This window comes from Palaemon carinicauda, chromosome 38 (genome assembly GCF_036898095.1).
Source record: "Palaemon carinicauda isolate YSFRI2023 chromosome 38, ASM3689809v2, whole genome shotgun sequence".
NCBI lineage: Eukaryota > Metazoa > Arthropoda > Malacostraca > Decapoda > Palaemonidae > Palaemon > Palaemon carinicauda.
In genome coordinates this window covers 15,316,655-15,339,463 of record NC_090762.1, presented here as the reverse complement: position 1 = coordinate 15,339,463, position 22,809 = coordinate 15,316,655, and the positions used below count along the sequence as shown (strand labels likewise).

At 45.8% G+C, this 22,809-nt stretch overlaps 1 long non-coding RNA gene across 3 annotated transcripts in view; it reads right to left on the bottom strand.

The window, feature by feature from the left end:
* The window catches only part of LOC137630099 (uncharacterized), a 48,133-nt gene extending 25,581 nt beyond the window's left edge, over positions 1-22,552 (bottom strand). Inside the window, exons 1-2 of one of the 3 annotated variants that reach the window (XR_011041650.1) lie at positions 22,456-22,552; positions 4,026-4,138 (exon numbers count right to left, since the gene is read on the bottom strand). This is a non-coding gene — a long non-coding RNA (uncharacterized lncRNA). Of the gene's footprint in view, positions 1-4,025; positions 4,139-10,862; positions 10,975-11,473; positions 11,665-22,455 lie in introns of those variants that run through there. The other 2 variants (XR_011041652.1, XR_011041651.1) reach the window with 2 other exon arrangements.
* Between the last annotated feature and the right edge of the window lie 257 nt (positions 22,553-22,809).

Below are 22,809 nucleotides of genomic sequence, written 5' to 3'. Positions count from 1 at the left end.
AAATGTCTCTAACAATACTAAAACAACTCTCTCTCTCTCTCTCTCTCTCTCTCTCTCTCTGTGACAAACTAAAGCCAATACTGTAAACAATTTCTCTCTCTCTCTCTCTCTCTCTCTCTCTCTCTCTCTCTCTCTCTCTCTCTCTCTCTCTCTCTCTCTCCCTGACAAAACTTAAATAAACACACTCTCTCTCTCTCTCTCTCTCTCTCTCTCTCTCTCTCTCTCTCTCTCTCTCTCTCTCTCTCTCTCTCTCTCTCTCTCTCTCGATTTGGCAAACAAAAAAAATAAATTAAAATAAAATTAATCCTCCACATCGCTGCTTTTGATAGCATCTGGTTTACCTGCTCTTGAAGAGATGCTGCCTTGCTCCCCGAGTATGTAGCTGTCAACTCTAACGGCTCTGGTGAAAGAGGTGGTCTTCTTAGGAAGGGGATTTTGTAACCCTCCTTCAATACATTGACTGTCCAGTCATCCACTCCCCTTTGGCTCCACTCTTGCCAGTAGTGGGATAACCTGGCTCCCACTTGTGTCTAGAGGTTGTAGAACTCACTTTCTGGTTTTTGGTTGCTGCTTTGTGTATTTACGAGGTTGTCCTCCAGCAGTCATTCTCTGACTTCCTCTCGAAAGGGCCCTCCCACGAAAGCGCTGGCGCGTGGGAGGAGCTTCCTTCTCCTGCCTGGCTAAAAAGTTTGCCGGAAGAACTTTCTTCGCAGTCCTGGTAATTATATCTTTCGTCGCTTGTTGCGCAATAGCTGCCGAAAAGTCCTTCACTACATCTGAAGGGAAGAGGTGATTGTTTAAAGGAGCATACAAGAGCTCTGCTCTTTGAGCGAGAGTCAATCCTCTCTTCTTAATAACACCTCCCGTGAAAAGGGCTTTATCGAGACAGGCAATAAGGTGCATCTGCGTCTCGTTCTTTTCGTCTGTGACATCTGCGAGGGGTCCGAGAGTCCAGTCCATCAAGCTGAAGACCTCGATTGTTCTGAAGATGCCCTTCAGCAAGTGATCCATCTCTGATGTGAACCACATAACCTTAGCCTTAGTCATGGCTGATCTACACGAGGCGTCAATGAGTCTGGAGAAGTCCCCTTGGGAGGAGGCAGGAACTCCAAAACCGAGAGCCTCCCCAGTCTCGTACCACACACTGGATCCAGAAGCCAACCTCGTAGGGGGGAAGGAAAAGGAAGTCCTTCCTTGTTCCTTTTTCTTGAGAATCCAATCGTTTAATGTAGAAAAAGCCCTCTTGACCAATTTGGCTACCACTTGTCTTCTTGAAGGAGGAAGATTTCTGGGGTCTACCCTTCAAAAACTGCGAGGGGGGGGGGCTCCGAAGTGCAGACTGCTGAAAGTCATCCGGTTATAAGTCCGCCAAAACTGCAAGTAATCTTTTAAGATCTGTCGCATGAAGAGTTTCTTGCGTCTCCTCCTCTGAGATCGCCTCTAAAGGATTAGCGATCTCCGATGTAGAACGAGTGGGAAAATCACATGCCTTGTCTGCGTGCTGCATGCCGCAAGGGGGCGTACACAATCTTTGTTGCCTCCCGTAACGCGTCCAGATCGCTGCAAGGGAGCGTCCATGAGCGCTGCAACTTTCCGCGAATCCGCGTCTTGCTGGCTGTACGTATCTCGCTCTGACCTTATTCTCTTCCTAGGTCTATTGACGTCCTTAGGTTCCTTCTTGCGAGCTTCCTCTGAAAGTCCTTGCGACTTGTAAACGTCAAACAAGGACGTAATGGACTGTTGAAGCTCTGACAGGCATGCTGCTTGCGGTGCGTCCTGCATGCGTCCAGCCTGCTGCGAGGGAGCGTCACGATCCATGTCGCTTCCTGTACTGCGTCCAGATCGCTGCAAGGGAGTGTCCACAGTTTCGGAAACCCTAGCTGGGGTCTTCTGGCGAAGAAGAGGTGAAGTCCCTTGCGACATCTCCCAATCCGGGGATGGGGGAGAAGCGTGAACCGATATAAAGAGCAAGTTTTCTTCCTCCGACGAACTATGCGTCCTACACCTCTGTTTGGGCGCGGACACGTCGTCGTCTTCCGATAAGAAGATTTCCGGAGAGCCCCAATTGCTACACGAGGGTTGCTGGAACTTAAGGGGGGACCTATGTCTCTTGAGAGGTCTCTATTGAAGAGGCTGTCGCCAACCGCGTCTAGGTCTTGCGTCTTCCGAAGAAGGTGAACACTTCCTCATCTTGCCTTTCCTGTGGCGAGGGGGAGCGTCCTGGGATGCGTCAACAGGATCGCTGGAGGGGACGTCCATTCACTGTTCAACGTCTCTCACCTCCATTAGCCTGTCGACTTTCCTTCTCCCAGGGGTTGGGGAGCATGGAAGACGTCCAGGGCTAGGAGCATGACAGACACGAACGGACGCACCCTCCACTGCACTATCACTATCCCCGAACTTGCGTTGCAAACCACGCACTGCCCCCCATATCACTTTCTTATCCGAAGTAAGGGATAGCACTTTCACTCCCAAGGCAGAGATAGCAGCCATAATATTCTTCAAAGAAAGCTCACTTACCTCCGACTCTGTAGGTGGGTCTGGTATTACAACCTTAGAGTTAGGATCAGGAATATTAGTCTTATGCAAGTTAGAAAGGACTTGACTATCCGAAGACCTATAAGACAGAATACTCAACGATCTAGCTCTCCTAAGTCTGTCCTTTTCCAAACGCCTAACATAGCGATCATAATCTCTCCACTCACTCTCAGATAAACTTTCACATTCATTACATCTGTTATTAAATGAACACTCATGCCCTCTGCAATTCTTACATATTGAGTGGGAATCAAGAGCAGCTTTTGGAAGCTGAGTCTTGCACCCCTTAACACACCTTCTAATAACAGAGTCAGCCATTTTGAAAAAACTTGAAAAGCAATTAAACTAACTGTCCAAGTAAAAAAAAAAACAGCAAAATCTTTCTTATCCGAGTGAAAAGTAAATAGGGAAAATCCAAAATCAGCGAAAGCCATCAACAAAAAACCAAACAATGGGTACTTCACCAATTTGTAGAAAAAGCAAACTCACAACGTAGAGCGAATTTCTGACGTGTTGCTGGAACGACGGCAGGGAATTTCCGAGGACAAATGGGAATGGTTCCAAGTACCTGGATAGAGGGAGCACAGGTATAATCACTTGGCCACCTGTCGGCGATTGCCACGAATTTTGAATTTCTGCCATGCGCGACGAATCGGCAGGATTAAGCTATATATATGTAACTGCCAGGGAAGTTACATACTTAAAACTAGAAACTCCAAAAGGAACTCTCCAGGTCAGTCGGCCTGTGCTTTGGTATCGTATTTTGAATTTGCAACATCACAACATCAAAACTGAAAAAAGAAAAATAAACTCCCCTTGGGAGGAAATTTCTCGCATTCCAAGAGAAACAAGAAAAACACCCAAATACAAGGTTCATAAGAGGTTAATGGATTTCCTCTTTCCCAACTGGCCTTTACAGGAAACAATGGAAAAGAAGAAAGGGGAAGAGGTTGCAAGCAGTCTCATGAACCCCTGAGAAGAAGGGATCTCCCCAGAACTGCTTCCCTTTGAAGGATGACCTTCTAGCCCTGGTAATTACCAGGCAGGGATATAATCCAAGGAGCATCAACACACAAATGTAACAAAAAGTCCTAAACTCCAGTCAAATATGCCTGATGAGTAGTCATAAACAAATACATGCAGGGCTGGAAATAATTAAATTTTAAAGCAAATCTTCATAGATAATATCCAAATCAAAACTTGCCAAAGTTCCCTGCAGAGAGAACAAGTGTATTCTTTGACGGCTGAATTCCAATTGGGATTACAGTGAGCTGCAGGGGAGGCTCACCTCCCAACCACTGCCAGGGTAAATACCTGTAGATTGTTTACACTGCATTAAGTTTTAATTGCTGTATTCAAGATTTGTTTGTTATCTTTCTCCTATAGTGAAGAATGATGGCTTGTATTTGTGTAGGAACAAACGATCAGCTTTATTTTCACAAAAGGAGAAAAACGTGGAAAGAAAAAAAATCAAATTTCCAACTTACATTTTATATCATGAAGACATTAAACTGGGTCACCATTTTACGAGCTAAATTCCATAAGTATGATTGCATCTTATGTCCAGTTTTTCTCCAACACTTTATTACTTCTACAACATCTGAAAATATAGAATACACTTAGTATTTGCTCACATTAAGAACTTTGCAATTTGTAATTATCTAATATCATAGAATACACTTGGTATTTGCTCAAATTAAGAACTTTGCAATTTGTAATTATCTAATATAAAAGGTTTTAAACTATATACCATCCGCTATAGTAAATTTTAAACTTCATATATTCTACAATATTTTTCCCCAACATTCAAATCTCTCTACATCACCACCACTGACAATGTCTACTTTTAGCTTTTTTAGCTTCTCACTAAGAGCATTTAAAAAATAAGGTATTATTGTGATTAGAGTGGGAAACCACCCTGCATCCCAAACATCTCATGACGTAACCTAAACATCTACAAATTAAATCCATTCCTGAGAAACCCACAACATTTATTTATCCTGAATGAAGATCACCACCAAAGTATACTAGCATCAAATACGGCTATCTTAACTTTTAATAGTAAAATAGGAACGTGAAGAAATTGCTCTCAGAAAAGAAAAAAAAATATTACAAATTCGTAGATAATTTGTATTTTTCCTAACTATACAAACCTTAGCTATTTACATGGGGTAATTACTTTGGCGTAGGTGAATGACGAGCCATAAAGTTTTAACGAGGATTTCCTACCCCACCGCTAGTAAGTGGGGGGGGGGGGGTTAGGGAGGGGTAGCTAGCTACCCCTCCCCCCCCACACACATCGGTGAATAGCTCACTTTACTTAGAGGTAGGACTTATCTTGGGGGACAGGGCTGCCGGGCACATAACTGTAAATAGCTAAGGTTTGTATACTGTAGTTAGGAAAAATACAAATTATCTACGAATTTGTCATTTGTTCCATAATTGAAATACAAACCACGCTATTTACATGGGGTAACTTAACCCTTAGGAAGGGAGGCAAGTCCCCTGCCATACTGGCTTTGGCTTGCCCGGGGGCCCCGAACCCGAGTCTATTAAAAGAACTCAGGGGTCGAGGGGCCCCTGCACCTCGCAGGCAGTTGTGAGACTGCTGCGGCCTACGTAAGCTGTGTGTGAAGGTGAGCAGTGACTCATCCTAGGAAGTTGACCTGGAGTTCTTCAGATGGAAATGTAGGTTAGGACTCTCCCAATACCACCTCGTCAGGGTATGGGGACATGACAGTATTACAACTTAATACTAGGAACACAAGGGAGCATGGTTTACCTGCAAAGGTTCGAGGTCAGCTGTGCAAAGGACCCAGGATGCTGTTTCTCTCAAAGGGAGGAGAGGATGAAGAAAGAAAAGGGCCAGACAGATCTTTTCATTCGCACAGACTAAAACTGGGTAACAATGCCCTCAACCTTCTGCTACCTGTCCAATAAGGAGCCTGAGGTTAGACCAGCTGTTGTGCAGCCATCACAGGGCCGCAGGTAGTGGGCTGTGAAGGTGGTCTGACGCCTCCAAACCCCAGCTTGCAGGACCTGCGTCACTGAAAAGTTCTTCTTGAAGGCCAGGGACGTAGCCACACCCCTGACGTCATGCGCCCTAGGATGACGTGACAGAGGAGGGTCAGGATTCAAGGCCAGATGGATTACCTTGCAAATCCAGGCTGAGATGGTATTCCTGGTGACCCTCCTCTTCGTTTCCCCGGTGCTCATGAACAATGCTCGCAACTGGGGGCGGACTGCAGCTGTTCTTTCAAGATACAACCTCAGACTCCTGACTGGGCACAGTAGGAGATGGTCTGGGTCATCTGTTACAGAACGGAGACTCGAAACCTGGAAAGAGTCGAACCAAGGGTCCGGCACTCCCGGATTTTGAGTCTTAGCCACAAACTCAGGGACGAAGCTGAACGTTACCTTCCCCCATCTCCTTGAATGGGCGACGTCGTAGGAGAGACCATGAAGTTCGCTGACTCGCTTGGCCGAGGCCAAAGCTAGCAGGAACACCGTCTTCCAGGTAAGGTGGCGATCAGAAGCCTGGCGTAATGGTTCGTAGGGAGGTCTCTTAAGAGACCTGAGAACTCGAACCACGTTCCAAGGAGGAGGTCTCACTTCCGACTGAGGGAAGGTAAGTTCATAACTCCGTATGAAAAGAGACAGTTCCGGCGAGGAGGAAATGTCCATTCCTTTGAGCCTGAAGGCAAGACTTAAGGCTGAGCGATAGCCTTTCACTGCTGAGACTGAAAGGCACATTTCTTCCCGCAGATAAACGAGGAACTCCGCTATTCACAGAAAACTCGCCACTTCGCCTGGTAGACTCCTGCGGATGACTTGCGCAGGTGGCCAGACCTCCTTTCCGCAACCTGTTGCGAAAATCCTCTCTCTGTGAGGAGATGCTGGATATTCTCCAGGCGTGATGCCGAAGCGAAGCTACAGCTTTGTTAGATGTTGGAGTGTGGTTGTTTGAGTAGCTCGTGACGTGGAGGGAGCTCCCTCGGGATCTCCGTGAGGAGCTGCAGAAGGTCCGGGAACCATTCCGCGTGATGCCACAGCGGAGCTACAAGAGTCATGGAGAGATTGACCGATGTTCTGGTCTTGTTGAGTACCCTCCTCATCAGACAGAACGGGGGAAAGGCGTACACATCGACGTTGTCCCACCGGTGTTGGAAGGCATCTTGCCAGAGAACCTTGGGGTTCGGGACTGGGGAGCAGTACAGCGGGAGCTTGGTGTTCAGCGCCGTAGCGAACAGATCCACTGTCGGGGAACCCCACAAAGTCAGAACTTTGTTGGCTATCTGAGGATACAAAGACCACTCGGTACTCACTATCTGCGTTTCTCTGCTCACACTGTCGGCGAGCACATTCCTCTTGCCTGGAATGAAGCGAGCCGCTAGTGAAATCGAGTGGACTTCGGACCATCTCAGGATCTCTTCTGCAAGATGGGATAGCTGTTCTGAAAAGGTACCTCCCTGCTTGTTGACATAAGCCACGACCGTGGTGTTGTCGCTCATCACCACCACCGACTGGCCCGCCAGGACTTGGTGGAACTTCTGAAGAGCCAGGAATACTGCCTTCATTTCTAGCAGGTTTATGTGAAGGTACTTTTCTGATTCTGACCACAGACCTGAGGTCCTGTGGTTCAGAACGTGGGCCCCCCCACCCTTTGTTTGATGCGCCCGAAAACAGCATAAAATCCGGGGAAGGGATGAGAAGATCCACTCCCTTTCGCAGGTTCTCGTCTGCCACCCACCAACTGAGGTCCACTCCTTCCGCAGATCCCATGGGGATCATGATGTCCGGGGAGTCGAGTCCTTGACTCCACCGAGACTTGAGTCGCCACTGGAGGGATCTCATTCTGAGGCGGCTGTTGGGAACGAGACGGGTCAGGGAGGAGAGGTGACCAAGGAGACGAAGCCACGATTGGGCTGGGAGTTCCTCTCGATTGAGAAAAGGTTTCGCAACCTCCCTCAGCTTTGCTATCCTTTCGTCTGATGGGAAGGCTTTGAGGAGACTGGTGTCTATGACCATGCCTAGATATACCAGTTTCTGAGAGGGCTGCAGAGAGGACTTCTCGAGATTTACCACGATCCCCAGATCTTGGCAAACTTCAAGGAGCCTATCTCAGTGGCGAAGAAGGGTCGCCTCCGAGTCTGCCAGGATCAGCCAGTCGTCCAGATAACGAAGGCGACGGATGCCGATCCTGTGAGCCCATGAAGAGATGATGGTGAAGACTCTGGTGAACACTTGAGGAGCTGTGGAGACACCAAAACACAGCACCTTGAACTGGTAGATCTTGTTGTCTAGGCAAAATCTCAGGTACTTCCTTGAAGACGGATGGATTGGGATCTGGAAGTACGCGTCCTTCAGGTCCAGTGTGCACATAAAGTCTCGCGGTCTCACTGCGAGCCTGACCGTGTCTGCCGTCTCCATGTTGAACGGAGTCTGCTTGACAAACCCGTTCAGGGTCGAGAGGTCGATGACTGGTCTCCAGCCTCCAGATGCCTTTCTCACAAGAAAGAATCGACTGTAGAAGTCTGGGGACCCATCTACGACCTCCTGGAGAGCGTCCTTCTCCAACATGGTCTGGACTTCGGCCCGGAGGGCCTGCCCTTTCACCGATCCCATGGCAAAAGAGCTCAACGACACTGGGTTCACTGTCAGGGGAGGTAGAGAGGCTGTGAACGGGACACGATACCCTAGAGAGATCACGGAGATTGTCCAGGTATCCGCCCCAAGTTGCTGCCACCTGGTCGCGCAACTCTGAAAGCATCCCCCCACTGGTGGACATGCAGGGGGATTGCCAACCCTAGCGCTTCCGGCCTCGGCTGGTACCTCTAGGGTTTTTCCCTCCCCTGGAGGACTTCTTGCCCCTCCTGCTCTTGGCAGGAAAGAGCTTAGACACCTTGAGCTTCGCTGCGGTGGTCGTCTTCTTTGTGTCCTTAGCAGGATGGGGCAGCTGGGCTGCTGGAGGCTTATAGGGCCTCGATGTCAGGGCCCTATGGATGAGGGAATCCTGGTTGGATTTCCTCCGCCTCTCGGCAGTGAGCTCCACGTCCTTAGGCTCAAACAGGCTCTTACCGAGAACGGAAGAGTGTCTGAGCCTGCTAGACTCCGCACTGGGTACCTTATGGTGGAACCTCTCAGCCACAGCGTCCCGGCGCTTGAGGATCGTGTTGGCCCACAAGCACTTGACTTGGTGGGACAGAAACTCAATGGTCCGTGTGCCCGAGAGAAGATAGGTTTCCAGCGCTTTCCTGATGTTTCCTTTGGAGAGGTCCTCGGACCGCACCAGGATGCCCAGAGACCCCAGCCAGAGGTCGAGCCATGGAGTCGCCTGCATGGCGCACTTGATGACCTTCTCCTGGCTCAGGATCTCAGTGGCAGAGAAGGACACGTGCCGGTTGGAGAGTCTCTGAAGAGGGACTCCCCCTGTGAGTTCTTCCACAGAGTGATGCAAGGGAAGACTCAGAGAAGACTCCTCGAGGATCTCAAAGTACCTCCTCTCATGGACTCGAAGAGGAGGAAGGAGCTTATTACAGGCACTCGATCTCCTGGAGGAGGCAAGCTCAGCAAGCTGGCCCTCGACCTTGTCCCTGGCACTCTTTATCCCTTGGGACCAGGGCAAAGCTGCACTGGCCCTAGAGGGTTTCTGAGTGCCATAGATGCGGGCCAGGACCGTGTCCTTCCCTTCACGAGGTGGGACCTCAGGGTCTGGGATCCCATTAAGGTTCCTCATGAGGGTCAGGACTTGCCAGAACGCATGTTCTCAACCTCCCCCATTGGTGCGATGGGGGAGTATTCCTGCTCGTCCGACTCTCCTGAGGAGGGGTAATCCTCCTCCGAAGGGGAGGGCGAGAAGGTCTGAGGGGGGGGTAGGAGCCTTGCGTAAGGATCTGCGCGGGGACAGAATAGGCCTCGGAGGAGGATCCACGGGAGAGACTCCTCTCTTCCTCTTCAGGGAGGAGGAAGCTGCCGTTGGTTCGCGACCCGAATCAGAGAGGGCTGGCTTAATCGCCTGCACAAGAGCTCTGAGTAGGGTGCCGAACCAGGGCTGCTGTCTGACAGCTGCGCTGTCGGACACTCCCTCTGGAGGGAAGGGGATCGAAGGATCCCTAGGACGAGTCGACAAACGAGGGTTCGCCTGCAGGGCTGAAAGAGAAGAATCCCTAGACCTGTCCGGGGAGCGCTCCCTCTCTGGCGAGTGCGCTGGTCTGCGCTTGCGGGGAGGGGAGCACGACGAGGAAGATAAAGAATGAAAGAGTGGGGAGGATGGACAGAGAGAGTGGGGCGGAGAGAAAAAAGTGGAGAGGAGAGAGAGAGAGTGGGGAGGGGAAAGAAAAAAGTGGAGAGGAGAGAGAGAGTGGGGGGGAGAGAAAAAAGTGGAGAGGAGAGAGAGAGAGTGGGGAGGGGAAAGAAAAGTGTTGAGAAGAAAGAAAGAGTGGGGAGGAGAGAAGAAAGTGGGAAGGAGAAAGAACGAGAAGAGAGTGGGGCAGGAGAAAGAACGAGAAGAGAGTGGGGCAGGAGAAAGAACGAGAAGAGAGTGGGGCAGGAGAAAGAACGAGATGAGAGTGGGGCAGGAGAAAGAACGAGATGAGAGTGGAGCAGGAGAAAGAACGAGAAGAGAGTGGGGCAGGAGAAAGAACGAGAAGAGAGTGGGGCAGGAGAAAGAACGAGATGAGAGTGGGGCAGGAGAAAGAACGATAAGAGAGTGGGGCAGGAGAAAGAACGATAAGAGAGTGGGGCAGGAGAAAGAACGAGAAGAGAGTGGGGCAGGAGAAAGAACGAGAAGAGAGTGGGGCAGGAGAAAGAACGAGAGAACGAGATGAGAGTGGGGCAGGAGAAAGAACGAGAAGAGAGTGGGGCAGGAGACAGAACGAGAAGAGAGTGGGCAGGAGAAAGAACGAGAAGAGAGTGGGGCAGGAGAAAGAACGAGAAGAGAGTGGGGCAGGAGAAAGAACAAGATGAGAGTGGGGCAGGAGAAAGGACGAGAAGAGAGTGGGGCAGGAGAAAGAACGAGATGAGAGTGGGGCAGGAGAAAGAACGAGAAGAGTGGGAAAGAGAAAGAGAGAGAGAGGGGAGAAGAAAGAATGGGAAGAGAGAGAAAGAGAGAGAGAGGGGAGAAGAAAGAATGGGAAGAGAGAGAAAGAGAGAGAGAGGGGAGAAGAAAGAATGGGAAGAAAAAGAGAGTGGGGAGGAGTAAGAACAAGAAGAGAGAGAGAGAGAGAGGTGGTGGTGAATACTGTGTGTGTGTTTAGAGAGGAGAATGGGTAGGAGGAGGGGGAGAGAAAGAGAGAGCTTGGATAACTAAAAGTAAAATTCGTCACCTTTCCTATTACAATAACCAAGTCATCCTTCATTGAGATGATCTTCATAGGTAAACGATCTCCAACTAGTATCGATTATTTTTTATGCTTTTGCTGCCAAACAACATCTGAAAAATAGTCATGAATTATTCACATGAAGTGCAACTATAGTTCTCATGCACTTACCTATCATATAATAAAGTAACTAAAAGCCTAAGTTAATAACATTGACATTGGTTATATATCACTAATTTAGTAGTGAATACCAACTGGTATCATTGCCCTTTAAGAGTTTCTTCAGGATAACAGGAATGAGGTTTTATTTCTGTTTTCTGAATACAGTTCTAACTTGGCTTGTAGCAATATCATCATTATTATAATAGAAAAATTATCTTTACAATCTATTGTTTTCTAACTAGATTCAAATAGCTACTAAGACTATCCTAGGGCATCTAGAGCACAAGTTACAAGTGCAGTATGATCTAGAATGCTGCAATTTAATGCACTTTTGCCTGGAATGATAATTAAAGTAATTATATGAAGTAATTAACTACACGGACTTCGTTATTTCTTTTAACTCTCTGGATATGTGGAAGAAGCAACAGATATGGAGATACAGTAGTTCATTTTACCTTTCAAGAGTTAAAAGTCTTCACAAGCAAACACCAGTCCCAGTACTGATTCTTACAGATATGGTACAAATGTCTTTATAAACAAGGTGACCAAATGCCAGGTTTACAGAGACAATTTAATGCCATCGTCTCCAGTTAGAACATTCTTAAATGGAATTTGGAAACTGAAGTGTTTAACAGCTGAAATCGCTGGTTCTGAAACAGATTTTTAATTATCTCAAGAAACAAAATCCTACCATTACAGTTATCAGAAATGCATGTGCCAATTAAGAAATATGCTACTTACTAATGAGAGGTAGTAATGTATCATAATAATCTATATGTTAAAATACGTGTATCCAAAACAATGTTTTCATTCGGACAGCCACGTTCAACCAGTAAAATGATAAATTTTGATTACAGATTTTAATTTTATTATTAACTTCTCTTCCATGATTTACAAACCAAAGAAAATTCATTAATTTTCACTTCTAAATCAACCACTTAACTATAGCCCCAACTAAGTTTTGTAGGGAAGAAAAAGGATATTAGGTTATGGGAATGTAGTGGTAGGTCCTTACCCCACTACTGCACTCGCTGCTACGAATGGTCCCAGGGTGTAGCAGTCCTCATAAAGAGTCTGAACTTGTTTCAGATAGCGTGAGGCAAACACAGATTTGCTCCTCCAGAATGTCGTGTCCATGATGCTCTGCAAGGACCTATTCTGTTTGAAAGCTACAGAGGTTGCCACAGCTCTAACCTCATGTGCCTTGACCTTCAAAAGTTTGAGGTCCGTCTCACTACAATGTGAATAAGCCTCCCTTATTAAGAGCCTGATGAAGAAGGATAGCGCATTCTTAGACATCTGTAGCGAAGGTATCTTGACTGAGCACCAAAGTGCTTCTGACTTACCCCGTAAATTCTTGGTTCTTTCCAGGTAGAACTTTGGGGCTCTTACTGAACACAGGACCTTCTCTAACTCCTCTCCAACCAAATCCAAAAGGTTCGGAATCTCAGAAGCCTTGGGCCAGGGTTGTGAAGGGCGTTCGTTCTTAGCAAGAAAACCTAGCCGTAAGGAGCAGATAGCCTTGTTATCTCTAAAGCCTACATTTGTGTTGAAGGCATGAATTTCACTGACCCTTTTTGCTGTCGCAAAACTGACCAAAAAGAGAGTCTTCATGGTGAAGTCCTTTAACCCTTTTACCCCCAGGCTATTTGGAAATTTCCAATCCGTTAATTAACCCCCAGGGGGTTATTTTTTTCCCAGCACATTTTGCAGTATATTTTTTTTTAAATTGCTCTAACAGCCTTAATTTTTGTCGTAAAGAGGTCAGGTTGGTCTCATTATCTCGGAAAATGCCTGAATTTTCTCAAAAATTTATCAAAAATATGAAAAAAATAATTTTTATAGCATTTTTTTTGCAAGGACGTACCGGTACGTCCATGGGGGTAAAGGGATGGCTTTTGTGAAACGTACCAGTACGTCCTTTGGAGGTAAAAGGGTTAACGAGACTGAATGTAAAGGTTCGAACCTGTTACTCATTAGGAACTTCAGGACTATGTCTAGATTCCAAGCTATTATTATTATTATTATTACTATCCAAGCTACAACCCTAGTTGGAAAAGCAAGAGGCTGTAAGCCCAGGGGCTCCAACAGGGAAAAATAGCCCAGTGAGGAAAGGAAATAAGGAAATAAATAAATGAAGAGAACAAATTAACAATAAATCATTCTAAAATAAGTAACAACGTCAAAACAGACATGTCATATATAAACTATTAACAACATCAAAAACAAATATGTCATAAATAAACTATAAAAAGACTCATGTCCGCCTGGTCAACAAAAAAGCATTTGCTCCAACTTTGAACTTTTGAAGTTCTACTGATTCAACCACCCGATTAGGAAGATCATTCCACAACTTGGTAACAGCTGGAATAAAACTTCTAGAGTACTGCGTAGTATTGAGCCTCGTGATGGAGAAGGCCTGGCTATTAGAATTAACTGCCTGCCTAGTATTACGAACAGGATAGAATTGTCCTGGGAGATCTGAATGTAATGTCGTCATGTCGACATTATTTTTCGGTGATCCTCCTCTAGTTTCTCCCAGTGCCGACAAGAGGAGGGACCCGGGCAGGCTGTTGCCATTTTCTTTAGGTAAAGTCTCATACCTTACCCTAGGTACAGTAACGGATGATCTGGATCGTCCGTTACCTAGTTGAGACTTGTGTAGGATCCGTCACCTCTGGAGACTGTGTCTGGTGACATACTCAGGGACGAAACTGAACATTGTCTTTCGCCCTTCTCAATAATGGGCGATGTCGAAAGAGAGACCATGAAGTTCCTTGACTCGTGTGGTTGCTGTCTGAGTGTGTAGGAACATTGTGTTCCTAAATCAGGAGAAAATTTGTTGCCTGGAGAAGTGGAACACAAGGAGGTCCCTTTGGGGATCGGAGATTTGAACCATGTTTTGAGAGGAAGGTCTCAATTCCGACTGGGGAAAGGCAAGTTGTAAGTCCATATGAGTTAGGAAAAGTCTATCGATGAGAGGGTGTCCCTTTCTTTCAGTTTGAAGGTGAAGGATCAAGGTTGAGTGATCATCTTTACCTGTCGAAACTGAATAGGGGATCTTTTCCTCTTGCATATACTTGAGGATTCCGCAATTGCTGGAATCGAGGTATCAAGTGGAGAGACTTTCACATGAAGCCAACCACACAAGACGTGATACTGCCTGGTAGACTGATGCCGAGGAATTCCTCAGATATCTAGACAACCTTTTCGCAAAGAGGTATTGGGTAGTCTTCAGGCGTACAATCATAGCAAAGCTATAGCTTGTGGTAGGTGTCGAAGTGGGTTGTCTTATGTGGAGAGGGTTCTCTTGGAGGCTCTTATCAGGAGCTGCAAAAGGTTTGGAGACCGTTCTGCATAATGCCATAGCGGAGCTAGGAGAGTCCTCGAGAGGTTGACCAATGTTCTAGCCTTGTTGAGTGCCCTTCTCCAGATAAAACAGGGACGAGACGTAAACGTCATTGTTGTACCCACCATTGTTGCCAGAGAGCCTTGGGGTCTAGGGCTGGTGAGCAACGGTAGCTTGAGATTCAGGAGCGTTGCGAACAGACCTCCTAGTTGGAGGACCTTGTAAAGTCGGAACCTTGTTGGCTACATGGTGATCCAAAGTCCATTCGGTATACCTTATCTGAGATGCTGTGCACAGATTGTCGGCGAGCACGTTCTTCCAGTCTGGAATGAGGCGGGCTGATAGTGGTACCAAACGGACTTTGGCCCATCTTAGTGTTTATACTATTAGATGGGAAGAGGCTACAAGCCAGTTCCTACTTGCTTGTCGATGTGAGTCTCTATGTGGTGTGTGGTGTGTCGTCCATCACATCACTGAGTGGTCTGTTAGGAATCGATGAGGCTGCTGAAGGACCGGAAAGTTGGCCTTCATCTCGTAAGAGATTTAAGTGAAGTTACTTTCGGGCTCTGTCCAGATGGCTGAGGTCGTGCGGTGTAGCACTATGGTCCCTCCTTTCTTCTTTTTCCGAGTTAAGTCTCCTGGAATGGAAGTCGTTCTCGTTTCGAGAAGGTTTTTGTGGAGATTGGTGTTTAGAATCATTCCCAGATACACCAGTCTCCTGGGAGGGAAGTAGGGAAGATTTCCGTAGGTTTACCCTGATCACTGGATCTTGGTATAAAAAGACTTCAGAAGTTCCAGTGTTAATGCAAGGTTGCCACTGAGTCTGCTAAGGTCAGTCAGTCGTCCCGAGAGAACGGAGACAGAAGCCGATCCTGTGAGACCAGGATGGGTGTAGTGGAAAGACCGAAGCACAGTGCCTTGAACTGGTGTTTCTTGTTTGTCTAGACTGAATCTTCCAACCTTCCTAGATGGATGGTTTGGACCTGGTAGTAAGTGTCCTTTAGGTCCAGTGTGCAAATGAAGACCTGAGGTCTTAGCCCTTGATCAAACTCCAACATGGTGTGGACATCGACCCAAAGGGACAGCTCCTTGGCGATCCTTTTGCATGGAAGATTGTCGACGCTGGAGTCTTGACTCGTGTCGTAAAGGATCAGGCGCGATACCCATTGTAAGAATTCTTTTCTGAGAAGAATTTCTTTAAAAGGAAGGCCACGCTTAGCCTTCCCACGTGCCCTGATGGGATTGATGCTATTCCTTAGAATAGAATCAATCTGGCAAATGTTAATCAATGGTTAACTGTTGGGTATCGTGGTTACTGTGCAGTTGGAGAGGCTCGCAAGTAGTTCCCTGTTGGCAAGCCGTTGATGAGGGTTGTCGAACGTTTGCCGATCACTTTAGTGTGATGGCAAACAGCCAGTAGCGAGAAGTATGTTGTATACCTTCTAATCTAGGAACTACAGGAAGCGGTTGACTAGTAAGTTCGAGTCAAGAACTGCTGGCAAATAACCGATGAATCGGTGGTCTGTGAGCCGATGGTGAGTTCAAGATCAGCAAACTGATTATAGTCCCCCCTGTTTGGTCAGAGATGCGCAAGCTGAAGATGGGCTGGTCAGAGATCAGCGAGCTGAGTTCAATGATCGAAGAAATATGAGCTGCCCATTGGTGATCTAGTGATTAGCAAGCTGATGACTGGTTATTGACTAGCAATCGGTGATTGGAAATGCTAGCAATTGGAGATCGTTAGTCATTGGAGGGACTAGAGGTCAAAGATCAGCATTGGGCTAGCAATTGGCGATCTGGTGATCGGCGACCTAGCGATCAGTAAACTGTGAACTAGCCATCAGCAAACAGTGATCTAGAGATCAGTCTATTGATGCTTTTCTGTTTGCTGACAGTGGTCTGTCAAAGGAAAAAGAAACTTCAGAAGAGGCAGGGACCAAGTATTCCCCGTTTCGATTCCCTTGTAGGATGGAATTTTCGCGATCTTGAATCCTTCTGTGGAGCCTTATTCCTCTTTTCCCGGTGGCAATGTTTGTGTGTTTGCGGGGAGGAATGGGGCAATGGTGACCTGTCCAAAAAGTTTTATTCCTTTTTACTGACAATTGCGCAAGTGTGTAGGTGAGTCTGGAGCGATAGTGCACAGGATGATGCTGGTGCTTAATATCTGCCTGGAGAGCAGGCAAGCGCTGGTTCTTAGGCAAGAGCTGGTGCATTGGATCGGCGAGCATTGACTCTTTGGCAAGAGCTGGCGCATGGATCCAGGACCGTAACTGCACAGGAGGGTGCAGGAAAGAGAGGAAGAGCGCTGGGGCGCAGTAAGGCACTGTGTAGTTTTGTGCATTCACCCTAGAATGCCCCAAAGCGTGTGACTGGTTGCGCAAGAGTGGGAGCATTGGCGCGTGCGTGAGAGTACTACGTGAAGACTGTTGGCGCGCGTGCGAAAGACCATCGGCGTCCGCACGTAGAACCGTCGGTGCGTGCGGAAGGCTGCGTGCGCGCACTTAAGATTATTGGAACGCGCACGCGGGAAGGCCGCCGGTGCGTGCGTGCGATAGACTGTTGGCGCACGTGCCGGATACCCTTGGCGCCTGCGCGCAGAAGAAAGTCGGCGCGCACGCCCGCAATACTGTTGGTGCCCCCGCAGGAGACCATAGGTGCCTGCGTGCGGAAGAAAGTCGGCACTCGCGCTCACGAAGGTAGCGCTAGTAGGTTGGCGGGTCAGCTGGTAGGATGACCAGTGGCAGGACGATCAGGAACTGGGATGTGCCCTTCAAAAAAAAGGGCAAGCATCCACCAATGGGGACCGTAAGCAGGTCTGCGTTAGAGTCCAGGACCGAAGTCCAAAGGACTACGTTGCAGAGCAAGGATGCGCTGGTTGATCGGTAGGTCAGCTGGCAGGACAATCAGGAACTGGGATGTGCCCTTTGGAAGGGCGAGCATCCACCGATGGGGACCGTAAGCTGGTCCGTGTTAGAGTCCAGGACCGAAGTCCAAAGGACTACGTTGCAGCACAACGTTGCGCTGGTAGATCGGTAGGTCAGCTGGCAGGACGATCAGGCTGCGCTGGAAGGTCTGGTTGATCTTCCGAAGAGGTGTCTCTATGATAGGCCTCTCCCGCGAACAAGAGGTGAATACTTCGTAGAAGAGACTTGAAGGAGCTTCCCCAATAGTGCGCTGTTGTAGTAAAGGTGAACGACCTCGAGAAGAGAGAGACCGTAGTCAATGTTTGAAAGGGCACATTCCCTTTGCTCAGAATCCAAGTTTCCCGTAGGAAAAGAGGAAAAGGTGAAGACAATAGTTGAATGAAGAGGGTCCAGGCGATGACGATTCCCCTCCAGCGGCTGAGTTAACGAATATATGCCGACGGGAAGACCGATGGACCAGAGGGAGAGGTCGTTCCCCACGAAGTGGAAATGTGCTGGCCTTGCTACTACGCAAGTGTCGTCGTATCACACACAGTACAAGCACTGAAAAGGAAACTTAGCACATTTCTATACATATACGTACACATAAACATTAAGAATGTTTATATATATATATATATATATATATATATATATATATATATATATATATATATATATATATATATATATATATATATATATATATATATACACAAGTATCAGAAAAAGTAAGTTAAAAGACAAAACTTAATGGCAGTCCAAAATAGATGAGGAGGGAGAGAGGAAATAACCGCTCTCGATCCGAGCCAAAAGTCAAGTGACTAAATCACAGGTGTGTCAATGGGAGTGGTAGCAAGCTACCCCCACCCCCTACCTCCGCTAACTAGCGGTGTGGGTGGTTAACCCTCGCTAAAATTTTAATGGCTCGTCATTTCAGCTTCGCCGAAAGTATAACCTCTAATAAATAGCGTGGTTTGAATTCCTGTTACGGAACAACTATGATTTCGTAATCATTGCCACCTCTGTGGCGAACCTTGATCATCAAAAAGACGACACCCCGACGAGAGTCTAACACCGGATTGTTGCGAATGACATCCTGACCGACCATGAAGACGAGTGATGAGTCTCGCCCGTGTGATCGTTAAAAACAATAAATTCTGAACTTATCATTGGATTGTCGCGAATGACATCCTGTCCGACCAGGAAAACGAAATGATGAGTCTTGACCCTGCAATCATTGAACAGAATAAATTTTGATTTCATTAGGAGTCTTGCTCCTGCGATTGTTGAGAAAATAATCCGTCGATCTGGCGACCAAGGCATGGGTTGACAATCGTCCGTAGATTTGGAATCATCAACAAGTGGAAGTTACATATGGCGGCTAAAACGTTACCTGTAGGGAAATAGAGAAAAAAATGCGGATCGTTGGGAGATGATGAGATCGGCAGTAGGCGAGAAGACTCGTCGTCAGCAGGAGTCGAAGGAAGGGCTAACAGGAGGCAGATCTTGTAAACAGCTAAGACGTCAGCTGCAGCTACAGCCACTGGCTTTGCACCCCGATGTCGACTATAAGTGCTGAAGAAGAAACAGAGAGAAATAGAAATTCCTCCCCTCCAGGGTTAAAGAAAAAACCCAAACCGCAGACAGGAGAGGTTACCCCCAAGAGGAGTTGTCAGCGCAGTGGATTCTTTCTGATAAACTCACAGACAAAACAAGATATATGGAAACTGCCCCATTACTCTGTAATAGGGCATCAGGTTAAAAAGGCAGTCACATCTGTAAAGAAAAAGAATGAGTGTAAAGCAAGTGATAAATGGCTAAGGTTTGAAGGGAGAGAGCGGAGACATCCGCTCCCTACCAGCCAAATGCAAAAAGTGACATAGCTCACCACTGTGAGAGTATATATGGATGGCTGGGGAACCTTCAGCCCCCGCCTGCCTACCCACTCAAGTGGTTAGACAGGGTTGCCACCTTGCATTTTAAATCTAAGGGCTGCCTTCCAGCTCCACCAAAAGTGTATCCCCGTAAATAACAAAAGGTTTGTTAGTTTGACAACAAAAAAAAGATTAATGGCAGTCCAAAAGAGGCTAGGAGGAAAAGCGGTAACCATCGCTCACCCGCCCAGCCAAAAGTAAAGTGAAGCAGTCACAGGTGTGTGAGTGAAGGGGGTAGCTACCCCCTATACCCCCACTAACTAGGAGGATGGGTAGTTAACCCTCGCTAAATTTTAAGGACTCATCCTTTCAGCTTTGCCGAAAGTAATACCCCTTAATAAATAGCATAAGTTTGTATTCCACTTACGGAACAATAGGTAGATTATGCATAGCCTAAACATGGAAAAGGGTATTATTATAGTGAACCAAGGAAAAAGCTTTATTAATGAGGGGATGTGGCTTTATATGGATAAACTCCCATTTTCCTAGGGGATGTGGCTTTATATGGATAAACTCCCATTTTCCTCGAGAATGACCTTTATTTCCATCGCAAATAAATAGTTTATAAGATATACCCTAATATATCCTATGGTAATGTGGGCTACCCAATGGGAACTGGGGGTTTTAGGTGAGGAAAATTTATTGGAGAATCGTTAAGTAGTGTTAAAAGAAACTCTTCTTCTCTATACATTATTCTTTGGGACATATAATAAATCCACTAAAGTCACACAAAATATGGCAATCATCTTCCCCTGAAACATTTATTTCATTTTGATTACATTTTACAAACCATACGTATCTGCTCCAGTTTGTGTGCTTGTGCATAGCATGTTGCGTAATAACTACTTCATACTTACTGTACACTGGACATCATTCTACTTTTATCTACCAATGGAAATACTCCTGTTCGTTTATTTGCAAGTAGCTCCTTCTCCTACCTTCCCCTACTATATAACAAAGTTTACTCTTTTTTTTCTTTTTTTTGCATGATTGTATGCTTCAGTGTGACGTAGGCAGTTCTGCAGACCCGTTTTCTTAGGAACACTCCCTAGTTCCTTTGTAGTTGCCTTACGTTGTGGTTGTGAGTTATGGAGCCCAACATTAAGTGTAATGGCTGCCATAAAGGCTATATGGTGGCTATAGCAAAGTTTCACGGTGAGTATTACAGTACTCCCAGTGTAGTGAATAATTTCTTAAAAGTTCATTGTGTTATCCCTCAAAGTTAAGTGTCCCAAGTGTAATTCCGAATTAGCTTTTAGGGAAAACCAGCACATTTCATAGTGTAACTAGACTGTAAAGATTGTCAAGACAAAAACAGGTAAAATTATAGTCATGTACGGAACAACATTTTGAGCAGAAAAAGTATTTTTTCCTGTAGTGAATAATATGCTTTCACTGAATTTGACCATTTCAATAGCACATAAACTGAAAACTCATTAGACCGTCTAGGAACAGGATTTTTCAGAAAACTAATGGTTTTTGCTCCACCGTGCGCTCGCTTCGCTTGCAGATAAAGAAAAACATCAAGCTCATATAAACTGACTGAGTTACGCAAGCTTACTCCATTGATTATTATTCTTAAGGTAATTAATTATTGATTTGCAGGGAAAATCAGCATCATTTTAAAAAACCAATATTTTTCTATGAGACATCTGCCCTTTAGTAGAAAAGCTTTTTCCCTCCGTAACTACAGTATAATAAAACCCAAAAAAGACACGGTATCTTTCATAGGAATTATTTGTGATTTGCTTTAAGAATTTGTACCTGGTTGAGGGGTCTGTGGGTCTTGGCCCCCACCCCTAAGCTAGGTCTGTGACCTGGGAAAGGGGGTCCGGGTTGGGCCCTGCTAGATCTGTGGGTTTCATTGTATATTATTCCATAGTAATGTAACCTAGGAAAAAACTACTGTTTCTTATAGAAAAAATTACGCTCTCTTCGAAAATGACACTCGTTCCCGTCGCAAATTAATAGTTTCAGAAATAAATATACATCTATATCCTCCAATAATGGGGGACCCCCAGTGGGAACTCGGGGTTTTGGGTGGGGAAAACATACTGGGGAATCGATATATAAACGTAAAACAAGCCTTTTCTTCTCTATACATTACCTTCTTGAAATTATAATAACTGGAGGAAAATACAAAACAGTATATCTGAATAAACTTTGGAGGCGCCGTTGCAAAGATTGTGTCTTGAAAAAATACAGTAACCAGTGCTGCCAACGTCCGATGTAGATCAAATGTTATTTTGTGACCTGTCATACTACTAGGCTAGGTTAGGTGGGTTTGTTAGGTTCTGTGCCCTTTTTGTACATTTTATATATTGAGTAAAACTTATATGGAGAAATTATTTAATATATGGAAATATCTATCATTACTATCTTTAGTAATGTCAACGTGCCGTTGGTAACTCTGTGTACCATACGTCATCGTTGGTAACACCGTGTATTATTGGTAACGTTGCTAATGTTATCGTTCGTTCGTAAGAGAAGTGACAACGTGCATCTTAAAGTTATCCGAATTGGTTGATCTGTTTGTTTCCGATTGAAATAAACATCAAATTCGCTTAATTCACGTTATTTACTATAGGAAAACAATTATATATCGTTTCCCCACCCAAAACCCCGAGTTCCCACTGGGGGTCCCCCATTATCGTAGGATATAGATGTATATATATTTCTGAAACTATTCATTTGCAACGGAAACGAGTGTCATTTTTGTAGAGATCGTAATTTTTCCTGTAAGAAACAGTAGTTTTTTTCCTAGGTTACATTACCATGGAATAATATACAAAATTACCGATCTGTGACCTGGGAAGGGGGTTCGGGGGTTGCCCCTGCTAGGTCTGTGATCTGGGAACTAGTAGGTTAGGTTAGGTTGGTTGGTTAGGTTGGTTGGTTAGGTTGCAAGGCCTTTTACATCTCTCGAGTGTTAAATAAAAGTTTTTTTTTCTGTTTTCGCCCACCCAAAGACCCAGGTCCTCTCCTATGTCAGTCGAGAATGGAGGATACCGGAAGAACGGTTTATTGCGGTGGAAATAAGTAAAATTCGTTAAAATCACACTATTTACAGCATGGAGTGTTTTTTTCTACTTGGAAATGTCGTTCCGTGTTGTTCTATAATTTTACCGATGGCGTAATAGTAGTCTTAACTTAGGGGTCAACTTGATGGTTTATCTGAACACCGTGCTTAAAAGACAATATATGTTCACGAACTGAATTAAAATGCCCTTTTTCTTATCATAACTCACCTAAAGCAACTAGATCGAGTGCTTCAATAAAAAAACAAGTCACCAACACAGACAAAACAAAAATGGATACTCAGTGCCCACCGACTGACTCACCGAGTGATGGCGAGTCACTGTTGCCAGATGGGTTGGTCTAAAAATCCCCAAAATTCATGATAAAAACTCTCCCCTAAAAACAAAACCCAAAAAATCCCCATTTCCCCAAATATATTTTCTTCTGATTATGTAGGCTTTGCTAATATAGAAATTACTTCATATAAGTGCAAAAAAAAAAAAAAACTAATTGCAACAATATAAAGGTTTACTCATTTTATGTTTCTTCTTCATAGGAATTTGTACAGCATATCTACATCGGAT